The sequence below is a fragment of the Schistocerca cancellata genome, chromosome 1 (assembly GCF_023864275.1).
Source record: "Schistocerca cancellata isolate TAMUIC-IGC-003103 chromosome 1, iqSchCanc2.1, whole genome shotgun sequence".
In the NCBI taxonomy this organism is placed as follows: domain Eukaryota; kingdom Metazoa; phylum Arthropoda; class Insecta; order Orthoptera; family Acrididae; genus Schistocerca; species Schistocerca cancellata.
The window spans coordinates 654620171-654636815 of NC_064626.1; the positions used below are offsets into that span (position 1 = coordinate 654620171).

Sequence of the window (16645 nt, forward strand, 5' to 3'; positions counted from 1 at the left end):
TTTCTTGAATGAACCTGTAATACAACAAAAGCAAAATGTGTTACACTGGACTACATGACCAGTGCCACATGAAAAGAAACATCAAAATTCACACTGTTGCTGGTAATTGGTGATTGTTTGTAGGAGATACAAGGCTGGAATATATAAAACTGTGCACAGACACAGAAGCTCATGTTGTTGTTGTTGTTGTTGTGGTGGTCTTCAGTCCTGAGACTGGTTTGATGCAGCTCTCCATGCTACCCTATCCTGTGCAAGCTTCTTCATCTCCCAGTACCTACTGCAGCCTACATCCTTCTGAATCTGCTTAGTGTATTCATCTCTTGGTCTCCCTCTACGATTTTCACCCTCCACACTGCCCTCCAACACTAAATTGGTGAACCCTCGATGTCTCAGAATATGTCCTACCAACCAATCCCTTCTTTTTGTCATGTTGTGCCACATACTCCTCTTCTCCCCAATTCTATCCAATACTTCATCATTAGTTATGTGATCTACCCATCTAATCTTCAGCATTCTTCTGTAGCACCACATTTCGAAAGCTTCTATTCTCTTCTTGTCCAAACTATTTATCGTCCATGTTTCACTTCCATACATGGCTGCACTCCATACAAATACTTTCAGAAACAACTTCCTGACACTTAAATCTATACTCGATGTTAACAAATTTCTCTTCTTCAGAAACGCTTTCCTTGCCATTGCCAGTCTACATTTTATATCTTCTCTACTACGACCATCATCAGTTATTTTGCTCCCCAAATAGCAAAACTCCTTTACTACTTTAAGTGTCTCATTACCTAATCTAATTCCCTCAGCATCACCTGACTTAATTAGACTACATTCCATTATCCTCGTTTTGCTTTTGTTGATCCATCTTATATCCTCCTTTGAAGACACTGTCCATTCTGTTCAACTGCTCTTCCAAGTCCTTTGCTGCCTCAGATAGAATTACAATGTCATCGGCGAACCTCAAAGTTTTTATTTCTTCTCCATGGATTTTAATACCTACTCCAAATTTTTCTTTTGTTTCCTTTACTGCTTGCTCAATATACAGATTGAATAACATCGGGGAGAGGCTACAACCCTGTCTCACTCCCTTCGCAACCATTGCTTCCCCTTCATGCCCCTCTACTCTTATAACTGCCATCTGGTTTCTGTACAAATTGTAAATACCCTTTTGCTCCCTGTATTTTACCCCTGCCGCCTTTAGAATTTGAAAGAGAGTATTCAAGTCAACTTTGTCAAAAGCTTTCTCTAAGTCTACAAATGCTAGATACATAGTTTTGCCTTTCCTTAATCTTTCTTCTAAGATAAGTCGTAAGGTCAGTATTGCCTCACGTGTTCCAACATTTCTACGGAATCCAAACTGATCTTCCCCGAGGTCAGCTTCTACCAGTTCTTCCATTCGTCTGTAAATAATTCGTGTTAGTATTTTGCAGCTGTGACTTATTAAACTGATAGTTCGGTAATTTTCACATCTGTCAACACCTGCTTTCTTTGGGATTGGAATTATTATATTATTCTTGAAGTCTGAGGGTATTTCGCCTGTCTCATACATCTTGCTCACCAGATGGTAGAGTTTTGTCAGGACTGGTTCTCCAAGGCCGTCAGTAGTTCTAATGGAATGTTGTCTACTCCCGGGGCCGTGTTTCGACTCAGGTCTTTCAGTGCTCTATCAAAGTCTTCACGCAGTATCGTATCTCCCATTTCATCTTCATTTACACCCTCTTCCATTTCCATAATATTGTCCTCAAGTACATCGCCCTTGTATAGACCCTCTATATACTCCTTCCAACTTTCTGCTTTACCTTCTTTGCTTATAACTGGGTTTCCATCTGAGCTCTTCATATTCATACAAGTCGTTCTCTTTTCTCCGAAGGTTTCTTTAATTTTCCTGTAGGCAGTATCTATCTTACCCCTAGTGAGATAAGCCTCTACATCCTTACATTTGTCCTCTAGCCATCCCTGCTTAGCCATTTTGCACTTCCTGTCAATCTCATTTTTGAGACATTTGTATTCCTTTTTGCCTGCTTCACTTACTGCATTTTTATATTTTCTTCTTTCATCAACTAAATTCAATATTTCTTCTGTCACCCAAGGATTTATTCTAGCCCTCGTATTTTTACCTACTTGATCCTCTGCTGCCTTCACTACTTCATCCCTCAGAGCTACCCATTCTTCTTCTACTGTACTTCTTTCCCCCAGTCCTGTCAATTGTTCCCTTAAGCTCTCCCTGAAACTCTGTACAACCTCTGGTTTAGTCAGTTTATCCAGCTCCCATCTCCTTAAATTCCCACCTTTTTGCAATTTCTTCAGTTTTAATCTACAGTTCATAATCAATAGATTGTGGTCAGAGTCCACATCTGCCCCTGGAAATGTCTTACAATTTAAAACCTGGTTCCTAAATCTCTGTCTTACCATTATATAATCTATCTGATACCTTCTAGTATCTCCAGGATTCTTCCATGTATACAACCTTCTTTCATGATTCTTGAACCAAGTGTTAGCTATGATTAAGTTAGGCTCTGTGCAAAACTCTACCAGGCGGCTTCCTCTTTCATTTCTTAGCCCCAATCCATATTCACCTACTATGTTTCCTTCTCTCCCTTTCCTACTCTTGAATTCCAGTCACCCATGACTATTAAATTTTCGTCTCCCTTCACTACCTGAATAATTTCTTTTATCTCATCATACATTTCCTCAATTTCTTCATCATCTGCAGAGCTAGTTGGCATATAAACTTGTACTACTGTAGTAGGTGTGGGCTTCGTGTCTATCTTGGTCACAATAATGCGTTCACTTTGCTGTTTGTAGTAGCTTACCCGCACTCCTATTTTTTTTATTCATTATTAAACCTACTCCTGCATTACCCCTATTTGATTTTGTGTTTATAATACTGTATTCACCTGACCAAAAGTATTGTTCCTCCTGCCACCGAACTTCACTAATTCCCACTATATCTAACTTTAACCTATCCATTTCCCTTTTTAAATTTTCTAATCTACCTGCCCGGTTAAGAAATCCGACATTCCACACTCCGATCCATAGAATGCCAGTTTTCTTTCTCCTGATAACAACGATGCATATTTACTCAATTGTTGGCTATTAAGCTAAGTAAACTTACCATCAATTGTGGTTAGTGGATGTAAATACTAAATATCTTGTCAATGGATGTCAATATTTGGGGAAGGATGCACATCAGCCAGAGAGTCAAAGCCTTTTTGAACGCATTGTCTTGAAACTTTTGACACTATTCCTTAGATGCAGAAGACACGTAAGAACAGATAATTTTTCATATCAGTACCAAAAGAAGACAGTGGTGATGATGCATTACTGTACAGAAAGTATTAACTACTTAAAGCCAGTGCACAAAACTAGATGTAGCTGGGATTAAGATGCTGAGAGGGATACATAGAATCACCAGAATGGACCAAATTACAAATGAGAAAAACTGAGGAAGTTTAAAAGCTACTGAAATTTCCATCAAAGTGTAACATAGAGAATGAGAGGAGCACTACTAGCGTGAACATTTCATGAGAAAAGGTCAAACTCACATTGCAAAAATAGTGATAGGGATGGCAGTAAAAGAATTCCAGGAGAGAGATCTCTTCCAAGGAAGAGATGGATCAGCGGTGTTCAAAATGACGGGAAAAGCTACATCTCAGCTACATCATTTTTTAGGTTAGAGAATCCCCTCCCTAGGCCCAACAAGACGCCTCCTGAGACGCGGCAAGGTAGGAGTAGGCAAAATGCAACAGGGAATAACAATATTAATGTGCTAATAGTAAACTGCAGGAGCGTCTACAGAAAGGTCCCAGAACTGCTCTCATTAATAAACGGTCACAACGCCCATATAGTACTAGGGACAGAAAGTTGGCTGAAACCATACGTAAACAGTAATGAAATCCTAAACTCAGATTGGAATGTATACCGCAGAGACAGGCTGGACAGTGAAGGGGGAGGCGTGTTTATAGCGATAAGAAGTGCAATAGTATCGAAGGAAATTGACGGAGATCCGAAATGTGAAATGATTTGGGTGAAGGTCACGGTTAAAGCGGGCTCAGACATGGTAATTGGATGTCTCTATAGGCCCCCTGGCTCAGCAGCTGTTGTGGCTGAGCACCTGAAGGATAATTTGGAAAATATTTCGAGTAGATTTCCCCACCATGTTATAGTTCTGGGTGGAGATTTTAATTTGCCGGATATAGACTGGGAGACTCAGACGTTCATAACGGGTGGCAGGGACAAAGAATCCAGTGAAATTTTTTTAAGTGCTTTATCTGAAAACTACCTTGAGCAGTTAAACAGAGAACCGACTCGTGGCGATAACATATTAGACCTTCTGGTGACGAACAGACCCGAACTATTTGAAAAAGTTAATGCAGAACAGGGACTCAGCGATCATAAAGCGGTTACGGCATCGATGATTTCAGCCATAAATAGGAATATTAAAAAGGGTAGGAAGATTTTTCTGTTTAGAAAAAGTGACAAAAAGCAGATTTCAGAGTACCTGTTGGCTCAACACAAAAGTTTTGTCTCAAGTACAGATAGTGTTGAGGATCAGTGGACAAAGTTCAAAACCGTCGTACATAATGCGTTAGATGAGTATGTGCCAAGCAAGATCATAAGAGATGGAAAAGTGCCACCGTGGTACAACAACCGAGTTAGAAAACTGCTGCGGAAGCAAAGGGAACTTCACAGCAAACATAAACATAGCCAAAGCCTTGCAGACAAACAAAAATTACGCGAAGCGAAATGTAGTGTGAGGGGGGCTATGCGAAGGCGTTCAATGAATTCGAAAGTAAAGTTCTATGTACTGACTTGGCAGAAAATCGTAAGAAATATTGGTCTTATGTCAAAGCGGTAGGTGGATCAAAACAAAATGTCCAGACACTCTGTGACCAAAATGGTACTGAAACAGAGGATGATAGACTAAAGGCCGAAATACTAAATGTCTTTTTCCAAAGTTGTTTCACAGAGGAAGATTGCACTGTAGTTATCTCTAGATTGTCGCACAGATAACAAAATGGTAGATATCGAAACAATTAAAATCGCTCAAAAGAGGAAAGGCCTCCGGACCTGATGGGATACCAGTTCAATTTTACACAGAGTACACGAAGGAACTTGCCCCCCTTCTTGCAGCGGTGTACCGTAGGTCTCTAGAAGAGCATAGCGTCCCAAAGGATTGGAAAAGGGCACAGGTCATCCCTGTTTTCAAGGATGGACGTCGAACAGATGTGCAGAACTATAGACCTAATCTCTAACGTCGATCAGTTGTAGAATTTTGGAACACGTATTGTGTTCGAGTATAATGACTTTTCTGGAGACTAGAAATCTACTCTGTATGAATCAGCATGGGTTTCGAAAAAGACGGTCATGTGAAACCCAGCTCGCGCTATTTGTCCACGAGACTCAGAGGGCCATAGACGCGGGTTCACAGGTAGATGCCGTGTTTCTTGACTTCCGCAAGGCGTTCGATACAGTTCCCCACAGTCGTTTAATGAACAAAGTAAGAGCATATGGACTATCAGACCAATTGTGTGATTGGATTGAGGAGTTCCTAGATAACAGGACGCAGCATGTCATTCTCAGTGGAGAGAAGTCTTCCGAAGTAAGAGTGATTTCAGGTGTGCCGCAGGGGAGTGTCATAGGACCGTTGCTATTCACAATATGCATAAATGACCTGGTGGATGACATCGGAAATTCACTGAGGCTTTTTGCAGATGATGCTGTGGCGTATCGAGAGGTTGTAACAATGGAAAATTGTACTGAAATGCAGGAGGATCTGCAGCGAATTGACGCATGGTGCAGGGAATGGCAATTGAATCTCACTGTAGACAAGTGTAATGTGCTGAGAATACACAGAAAGATAGATCCTTTATCATTTAGCTACAAAATACCAGGTCAGCAACTGGAAGCAGTTAATACCATAAATTATCTGGGAGTACGCTTATGGAGTGATTTAAAATGGAATGATCATATAATGTTGATCGTCGGTAAAGCAGATGCCAGACTGAGATTCATTGGAAGAATCCTAAGGAAATGCAATCCGAAAACAAAGGAAGTAGGTTACAGTACGCTTGTTCGCCCACTGCTTGAATACTGCTCAGCAGTGTGGGATCCGTACCAGATAGGGTTGATAGAAGATATAGAGAAGATCCAACGGAGAGCAGCGCGCTTCATTACAGGATCATTTAGTAATCGTGAAAGCGTTACGGAGATGATAGATAAACTCCAGTGGAAGACTCTGCAGGAGAGACGCTCAGTAGCTAGGTACGGGCTTTCGTCATAGTTTCGAGAACATACCTTCACCGAAGAGTCCAGCAGTATATTGCTCCCTCTTACGTATATCTCGCGAAGAGACCATGAGGATGAAATCAGAGAGATTAGAGCCCACACAGAGGCATACCGACAGTCCTTCTTTTCACGAACAATACGAGACTGGAATAGAAGGGAGAACTGATAGAGGTACTCAAGGTACCCTCCGCCACACACCGTCAGGTGGCTTGCGGAGTATGGATGTGGATGTAGAAAAGGAGAAACAACTTATGGAGTGCGACATAAGGAACTGGCCTAAATGGATAAAAATTGCCAAAAATGGCACCCCTGGATAATGTAAGTGATAGCAGAAGATTGCTACAAAACCCAGCTTTCTGTAACTGTTACTATTTTTTACTGCGTACAGTATTATTTGATTTCTAAAGTTGGTAAAAGCTGGACAGAAAATAATTGTAGTCTTCAGATTTTTACTTATTCAGTGTTACGGAACCCAGATACCTAGTAAAAGTGTGTGAATGCTACTACCTGCATTGAGGCATGGAGGACTAAAAATGAAATTATTTGAAATTAAATGTGATATTGGGTAGTACAGGGTGTATACAACCCAGGACAACTGGGAGATCTGGTAAAAACCTGGGAATTTTTTCATCCAGGAGAAAACCAAGAGAAATCCAGGATTTTTTTAGAATTCCAGTAATTATTCAGTGTTTTAGTTTTCAGTTAAATTTTTGCGATTTTGACTTGTAAGAACCAGTGGGGAAAAAAAAAACCTTAAGTCACAAAGGAAATACGCCATATACAACAAAACACAGTGCTGATACAAGTGTCTGCCAACAGCAAAATGTGTCAAAGACTTTAGGAAGACTATGCAATGCTTTCTAACAACAAATTGCCTCCAATGAGTGTGATATGCCACTAGTTTTGTGCACTGGCTTTAAGTAGTTAATACTTTCTGTACAGTAATGCATCATCACCACTGTCTTCTTTTGGTACTGATATGAAAAATTATCTGTTCTTACGTGTCTTCTGCATCTAAGGAATAGTGTCAAAAGTTTCAAGACAATGCGTTCAAAAAGGCTTTGACTCTCTGGCTGATGTGCATCCTTCCCCAAATATTGACATCCATTGACAAGATATTTAGTATTTACATCCACTAACCACAATTGATGGTAAGTTTACTTAGCTTAATAGCCAACAATTGCGTAAATATGCATCGTTGTTATCAGGAGAAAGAAAACTGGCATTCTATGGATCGGAGTGTGGAATGTCGGATTTCTTAACCGGGCAGGTAGATTAGAAAATTTAAAAAGGGAAATGGATAGGTTAAAGTTAGATATAGTGGGAATTAGTGAAGTTCGGTGGCAGGAGGAACAATACTTTTGGTCAGGTGAATACAGGGTTATAAACACAAAATCAAATAGGGGTAATGCAGGAGTAGGTTTAATAATGAATAAAAAAAATAGGAGTGCGGGTAAGCTACTACAAACAGCAAAGTGAACGCATTATTGTGACCAAGATAGACACGAAGCCCACACCTACTACAGTAGTACAAGTTTATATGCCAACTAGCTCTGCAGATGATGAAGAAATTGAGGAAATGTATGATGAGATAAAAGAAATTATTCAGGTAGTGAAGGGAGACGAAAATTTAATAGTCATGGGTGACTGGAATTCAAGAGTAGGAAAGGGAGAGAAGGAAACATAGTAGGTGAATATGGATTGGGGCTAAGAAATGAAAGAGGAAGCCGCCTGGTAGAGTTTTGCACAGAGCCTAACTTAATCATAGCTAACACTTGGTTCAAGAATCATGAAAGAAGGTTGTATACATGGAAGAATCCTGGAGATACTAGAAGGTATCAGATAGATTATATAATGGTAAGACAGAGATTTAGGAACCAGGTTTTAAATTGTAAGACATTTCCAGGGGCAGATGTGGACTCTGACCACAATCTATTGATTATGAACTGTAGATTAAAACTGAAGAAATTGCAAAAAGGTGGGAATTTAAGGAGATGGGAGCTGGATAAACTGACTAAACCAGAGGTTGTACAGAGTTTCAGGGAGAGCTTAAGGGAACAATTGACAGGACTGGGGGAAAGAAGTACAGTAGAAGAAGAATGGGTAGCTCTGAGGGATGAAGTAGTGAAGGCAGCAGAGGATCAAGTAGGTAAAAATACGAGGGCTAGAATAAATCCTTGGGTGACAGAAGAAATATTGAATTTAGTTGATGAAAGAAGAAAATATAAAAATGCAGTAAGTGAAGCAGGCAAAAAGGAATACAAATGTCTCAAAAATGAGATTGACAGGAAGTGCAAAATGGCTAAGCAGGGATGGCTAGAGGACAAATGTAAGGATGTAGAGGCTTATCTCACTAGGGGTAAGATAGATACTGCCTACAGGAAAATTAAAGAAACCTTCGGAGAAAAGAGAACGACTTGTATGAATATGAAGAGCTCAGATGGAAACCCAGTTATAAGCAAAGAAGGTAAAGCAGAAAGTTGGAAGGAGTATATAGAGGGTCTATACAAGGGCGATGTACTTGAGGACAATATTATGGAAATGGAAGAGGGTGTAAATGAAGATGAAATGGGAGATACGATACTGCGTGAAGACTTTGATAGAGCACTGAAAGACCTGAGTCGAAACACGGCCCCGGGAGTAGACAACATTCCATTAGAACTACTGACGGCCTTGGGAGAGCCAGTCCTGACAAAACTCTACCATCTGGTGAGCAAGATGTATGAGACAGGCGAAATACCCTCAGACTTCAAGAATAATATAATAATTCCAATCCCAAAGAAAGCAAGTGTTGACAGATGTGAAAATTACCGAACTATCAGTTTAATAAGTCACAGCTGCAAAATACTAACACGAATTATTTACAGACGAATGGAAGAACTGGTAGAAGCTGACCTCGGGGAAGATCAGTTTGGATTCCGTAGAAATGTTGGAACACGTGAGGCAATACTGACCTTACGACTTATCTTAGAAGAAAGATTAAGGAAAGGCAAAACTATGTATCTAGCATTTGTAGACTTAGAGAAAGCTTTTGACAAAGTTGACTTGAATACTCTCTTTCAAATTCTAAAGGCGGCAGGGGTAAAATACAGGGAGCAAAAGGGTATTTACAATTTGTACAGAAACCAGATGGCAGTTATAAGAGTAGAGGGGCATGAAGGGAAAGCAATGGTTGCGAAGGGAGTGAGACAGGGTTGTAGCCTCTCCCCGATGTTATTCAATCTGTATATTGAGCAAGCAGTAAAGGAAACAAAAGAAAAATTCGGAGTAGGTATTAAAATCCATGGAGAAGAAATAAAAACTTTGAGGTTCGCCGATGACATTGTAATTCTATCAGAGACAGCAAAGGACTTGGAAGAGCAGTTGAACGGAATTGACAGTGTCTTGAAAGGAGGATATAAGATGAACATCAACAAAAGCAAAACAAGGATAATGGAATGTAATTGAATCAAGTCGGGTGATGCTGAGGGAATTAGATTAGGAAATGAGACACTTACAGTAGTAAAGGAGTTTTGCTATTTGGGGAGCAAAAAAACTGATGATGGTCGAAGTAGAGAGGATATAAAATGTAAACTGGCAATGGCAAGGAAAGCGTTTCTGAAGAAGAGAAATTTGTTAACATCGAGTATAGATTTAAGTGTCAGGAAGTCGCTTTTGAAAGTATTTGTATGGAGTGTAGCCATGTATGGAAGTGAAACATGGACGATAAATAGTTTGGACAAGAAGAGAATAGAAGCTTTTGAAGTGTGGTGCTACAGAAGAATACTGAAGATTAGATGGGTAGATCACATAACTAATGAGGAGGTACTGAGTAGAATTGAGGAGAAGAGGAGTTTGTGGCACAACTTGACAAGAAGAAGGGACCGGTTGGTAGGACATGTTCTAAGGCATCAAGGGATCACAAATTTAGCATTGGAGGGCAGTGTGGAGGGTAAAAATCGTAAAGGGAGACCAAAAGATGAGTACACTAAGCAGATTCAGAAGGATGTAGGCTGCAGTAGGTACTGGGTGATGATGAAGCTTGCACAGGATAGAGTAGCATGGAGAGCTGCATCAAACCAGTCTCAGGACTGAAGACCACAACAACAACAACTTTCTACTGAATGGTGGGGAGGAAGTAGACTACACAGTGGTGCAACAGTCGTTATCACAGGAAGCTGGACAGGAGCAGAAATGATTATCAAACATATGAATACAGTAAACACAAGTTATAATGAACTTGTAACTTTCTCCAAGTATTGCGAAGAAACTTTACAAAAGAACAAACAGCAATAAAGTCCTTCCGTTACAAGCAAACTAAAGAGCATTGTGCAGTGTGAGGTTCCCGCAGGAATGTTTATATTTTTTAAAGTCTTGAGAATCCCATGTATTGATGTTAGTATTAAAAAAAAAAATCATTACCAGCTATCAATATATTGATGGAAAACAAAAATCGACATTCTGGCCTATAAAAATATTGGTCACATATTGTAAATATACCACTGGTTTTGGAGCTGTATATTTAAGTACTGATTTATTATTAGATATTCTGTACATTAGCAAGCTAGCAGCCTGCTTATCCCCCTTACAGCAAGAATTGAAAGGAAAACAATACACATTGACACTTGGCAATAACCACTTTGCTAACAATGGTAGCTGTAAGTAAGTGGCACAATATGAAGTATGCGATGGATTATTCATTCAGTTTCGTCACATCAGATTTGTCTGGAACACTTCATGTCGACATCCCTGTTTTTTCATTTCTGCTAAAGTCAGTGATGTAGCAGTTGTATTATCAAGATTACATGATGGACATTGCAGTTCCTGTTAGTAGCGCCAAGCACCAATTACATCAGCATTGTCCCACACACATCTCTGTCTACTGCAAAGACCAGTCTTGTCATTTAGATTTTTGTTCATTTTTTCAGCAACAGGTTTTGAACAATGACAATGTGAAGAAATAGTGCACTAGTTGCATTTAAAAATTGTTTTTTAATGCAGCTGTGCTATTTCTTTCACATCTGAAATCTTGTTATTCCATTCACCCCCGCCGCGCGGGATTAGCCGAGCGGTCTAAGGCGCTGCAGTCATGGACTGTGCGGCTGGTCCCGGCGGAGGTTCGAATCCTCCCTCGGGCATGGGTGTGTGTGTTTGTCCTTAGGATAATTTAGGTTAAGTAGTGTGTAAGCTTAGGGACAGTTAAGTCCCATAAGATTTCACACACATTTGAACAGTTTTGAACATTCACCCCTCTGCCCCTCAGTGCAATCAGACTTCTTCTTTGTGCCACCTATACTTGCTTTACACAGTCAAAGCAATATTTTATCAACAGTCCTAGTTCCCTCTACTAATGAGTGAATTGTTGAAGGTTGACTAAGACTTAAGACTATTGAAGACTGTGAGTGAGACTGGGCTGTGTTGCAGCCACCAACCATCCTATATTGTGGTGGTAGATGGCACTCATAGTTGGAGACACTGAAGGCATGGCTCATTGGGCGCACATTATTGGATCTGCTGGGTCCCCATGCGACCATTATTGGCATCTGTCAGAACTTTTGCTTCTGTTGTCAACTGTGAGACGCTGTTGTGGGTTGTATCAATCTGTGATCCCTCATTTAAATTGTCATTGACTATTGAAAATTGTTTTTTGTTGACTTATTGGGCTGTTTAAGTGCTGATTTTTGTGTGTTTAGTTCATCAGGCAGCAGTGCTTCTTGGCATGGTTCTCTCATCTCACTTCTAATTTAGAACAACAGTGTTCAAACCAAAGTCTGCACTCCCAGTTGTATGTGTTTTACTTTTTTCATAAATCGTTTCATCTACATCTACACAGATACTCCGCAGTCCACTGTACAGCGTGTGATGGAGTACCACTATTAGTCATTTCCTTGTGTGTTCCACTCACAAATAGAGCAAGGGAAAAATGACTGTCTGTTTGCCTCTGTATTAGTCCTAATCTCTCTTATCTTTGTGGCCCCTACACCCAGTTTATGTTGCAGGCAGTAGAATTGTTCTGCTGTTAGCATCAAATGCTGGTTCTCTAATTTTCTCAGTAGTGTGCCTTGAAAAGGGTGTCCCCTCCCCTCCAGGGATCCCCATTTGAGTTCCTGAAGCATGTCTGTAACACTTGTGTGTCGTTTGAATCTGCCAGTAAGAAATCTAGCACCCCACCTCTGAATTGATGATTTGATATTTTCCTTTAATCCACCTGGTGCAGATCCCAAATACTCGAGCAGACCTCAAGAATAAGTTGCACTCTATGTCCTGTATGTGGCCCTCTACAGACGAACCGCACTTTTCTTGACTTCCTCCAATAAATCAAAGTTGACTGTTCGCGTTCCCTACCACAATCCTCACAGGCTCATTCCATTTCATATCACTTTGCAACGTTACATCTAGACATTTAAACAAAGTGATTGTGTGATATCCGGCAGTTCTCCCGTGTTTTTATGGAACAAAGTGATTGTGTCAAGCAGGACACTACTAATGCTGTATCCAAACATTACAGGTTCGTTTTTTCGACTCACCTGCATTAACTTACATTTTTCTACATTCATGACACCAATTAGAAATCTTGTCTAAGTCATCTTGTATCCTCCTACATTCACTCAACTTCGACACCTTACCGTTCACCACAGCATCATTAGCAAATAACTGCAGATTGTTGCCTCCCATCCATCAAATCATTTGTGTACATAGAGAATAATAGTGGTCCAATCACACTTCCCTGGGGCACTCCTGACGATACCCTTGTCTCTTATGAACATGCAACATACTGGGTTCTGTAACTTAAGAAGTCTTTGAGCCACTCACATATGTGTGAACCGATTCCTTATGCTCGTACCTTAATTAACAGCCTGCAATGGGGTACCGTGTCAGATGCTTTCTGGAAATCTAGAAATATGGAATCTATGTGTTGCCCTTCATCCATAGTCCACAGTATATCATGTGAGAGAAGGGCAAGTTGAGTTTCTCACGATCGATGCTTTCTAAAACCATGCTTATTTGTGGACATAAGATTCTTGGTCCCAAGAAGCTTTATTACATTTGAAGAGAATGTGTTCAAGGATTTTGCAGCTGACCGATGTTAGGCATATTGGTCTGTAATTTTATGGGCCTGTTCTTTTGCCCTTCTTACATATAAGAAGGACCTGTGATTTTTCAGTTGCTTGGGACTACATTCTGGGCAAGAGATTTTTGTTAAATGCAAGCTAGGTTTCTGGGGAATGTTTGAATAGTTCCTTCAAAGTGCCTGCTGTCTTCTTCTTACTCAGCTGAGGCAGTACACTGTCCCTAATACCCTCAACATCGACGAAACATCATCTTCCCTTTTTCAGTGATAGGTTGAATGCACACAAATAACCTGTGCAAATGACTTGGTAGGTGAGGGGCAACAGTAGTCGTGGGGGTCCCTCTGCGGGTGGCCACTGTGATTTAGGGGAGGTGCAGTTCAACAGCTGAAGATTGCTCACAAACAGAGCTTGTAAGTGACTACTAATTTCAGCAAACAATTGTATTAACAAGTAATGCCTGTACAAGCAATAATTTGACAAGTCAATCTTTTATTATTAAAAACACAGTAGGTTACAGGATTATGCAGAAATTGTAACAGAAGGAGCAATTTATTTTTGTCTGACTTGAAAACCTTTCTTATTTCTCTTGTCGCCATGTTAAAATTAAGCTCTTTTACCAAAACGCAGTGGGTTTACACAATTTTGTGTCACTAACATGCTAATGCAATTGTGACAGAATTCTGAAAGAATCTGTTATTAAACAAACAATGGAGGGCATGTTAGGTCAGTAGCTTACAAAAAGCTCATGCTTGGAATAAAAATAATCATTTACTTCTTCACCTGTATTGTTCCAAATCCATAGCAATTTTCAATTTATAACCAATTGATGACCCTTAAATTAATTAGATTATGCGTATGACGGTAAGTAAGGTAGTACATACAATCTGTTCTCTCAGGATTGGAGACAAATGCAGACCTGGCGTCAAATTTAAAGAAAAATTCAATATGGCAGGCCATAAATTACTGCATACAAAATACAGCTATCTTGAACCAAACGTAAACTCATGGTGACAATCATTTTTCATTGAAAACAATTTGAATTTAATATAGCAGCTTACTTAATGAAACTTTCTGTTGTTGTTTTTGTTGTGCTCTTCTGTCCCGAGACTGGTTTGATGCAGCTCTCCATGCTACTCTATCCTGTGCAAGCTTCATCATCTCCCAGTACCTACTGCAACCTACATCCTTCTGAATCTGCTTAGTATATTCATCTCTTGGTCTCCCCCTACGATTTTTACCCTCCACACTGCCCTCCAATACTAAATTGGTGAACCCTTGATGCCTCAGCTTTCTTTCTAGCAGATTAAAACTGTGTGCTGGACTGAGACTCGAACTCGAGACCTTTGCCTTTCGCGGGCAAGTGCTCTACCAGCTGAGCTACCCAAGTATGACTCACGACCTGTCCTCACAGCTTCAATTCTGCCAGTACCTTATCTCCTACCTTCCAAACTTAATAGAAGCTCTTCTGTGAAACTTGCAGAACTAGCAGTGCTAGGTTCTGAGTTCGACTGTCAGTCTAACCAGGAAGTTTCATATCAGTGCACGCTCCACTGCAGAGTGAAAATGTCATTCTGGAAACATCCTCCAGGCTGTGGCTAAGCCATATCTTTGCAATAGCCTTTCTTCCAGGATTACTAGTTCTGCATGTTTCACAGAAGAGTTTGTGTGAAGTTTGGAAGGTAGGAGACGAAGTACAGGCAGAATTAAAGGTGTGAGGATAGATCGAGAGTCATGCTTGGGTAGCTCAGTTGGTAGAGCATTTGCCTGCAAAAGGCAAAGGTTGCAAGATAGAGTCTCGGTCTAGCACACAGTTTTAATCTGCCAGGGAGTTTCATATCAACGCATGCTACGCTGCAGAGTGAAATTCTCGTTCTAGCTTACTTAATGCCGAAATATCACAATAAGTATGTCAGTGAGTAGTGTGTGAAATCTTATGGGACTTAACTGCTAAGGTCATCAGTCCCTAAGTTTACACACTACTTAACCTAAATTATCCTATGGACAAACCCACACATCCGTGCCCGAGGGAAGACTCGAACCTCCGCTGGGACCAGCCGCAGAGTCCATGAGTGCAGCGCCCTAGACCGCTCGGCTAATCCCGTGCGGCCAATAAGTATGACTTAAAAAAATGATAGGCAGTTCATCATGAAGCTGAAGAATCAGACTGTAAAATGCAAGAAAATCAAATGTTGTTATCAAATAGATTCTTTAAAATCATATAAGAAAAATCACAGGCAGCCACCATGCGCACATCTCAATTCCTGCAGTGTAGTGACTCTGCCACTGGCTGTGCCAGAGCAAGCACAGAATGTTTCTTGAAGAACCGATGAAGTGCATGGCTCAGTAGGTAGCAGCAAACTGAGATGGCCACAACTTTGGAACAGTGTGTTGGACTTGCCCCGTGTGCAGAAACACATTATTGTTCTCAATGCTGGGCAAGTTCTGACAGATGTTATCAACAGCATAACAACAGTCAGCAGTATTTATATTGAATGATGTGTCAGTTATACAGGGTGTCCCACCTAAACTTCTCACAAAAAACTTTCACATGTATGATTGTAGGGTAGGGGAATAGGAAAGTAAATAATATCAGACATTCTAAACCGTATACAAATTTTGGTTTCAACACAAACTTATGTTTGTTTTAAATGGCCACCCCATGTTACTCCATACACAATCAGCAACATGAGAAACCACACTAATAATGGTGTTGATTGCTTCAAGATACATCAATTGCAGCCCAAGAGATTGGAATGTAAAGTTGGTGTTTGAAATGGACGAAATGTGGCGCTATTGCACATCCCTAGATGCAAGCATGACCCGCACGTTGCTTGTAATCACAATGTGGTTGACGTACTATGATGCAGAAAACACTGTACTTATGTAGCAGTATGTAAGTACAGTGTTTACCGCATCGTAATGTGTCAATCACATCATGATTACAAGCAATGTGTGGGTCATGCTTGCATCACGGTATGTGCAATAGCGCCTCATTTCATTCATTTCACTCATTAACTTTGCTTTCAAATTTATCTTGATGTAATTGATGTATTGTGATGCAACCAATGCCATTATTATTATGGTTTCTCATGCTACTGATGGCGTATGCAATAATATGGGGTGAAAAAAAAAGGTTGTGTTTAAACCAATATTTGCACACAGTTTAACATCTGATAGTATTTACTTTCGTGAGCCTCTACTGTACATTCATACCCATCCAAGCCATTTGTCAATATCTGTTCTGGAGAAATTGGCATGAAAAGTTTAGGTGGGACCTCCTGTGTATAGCAGAACAAAGC

General features: G+C 40.3%; 1 protein-coding gene across 1 annotated transcript in view; it reads left to right on the plus strand.

Annotated features, from left to right (window-relative positions):
- LOC126183608 (5'-3' exoribonuclease 2 homolog) overlaps positions 1–16645 on the plus strand; it is a 449636-nt gene that overhangs the window by 42900 nt on the left and 390091 nt on the right. The gene's annotated exons all lie outside the window — the stretch shown is intronic.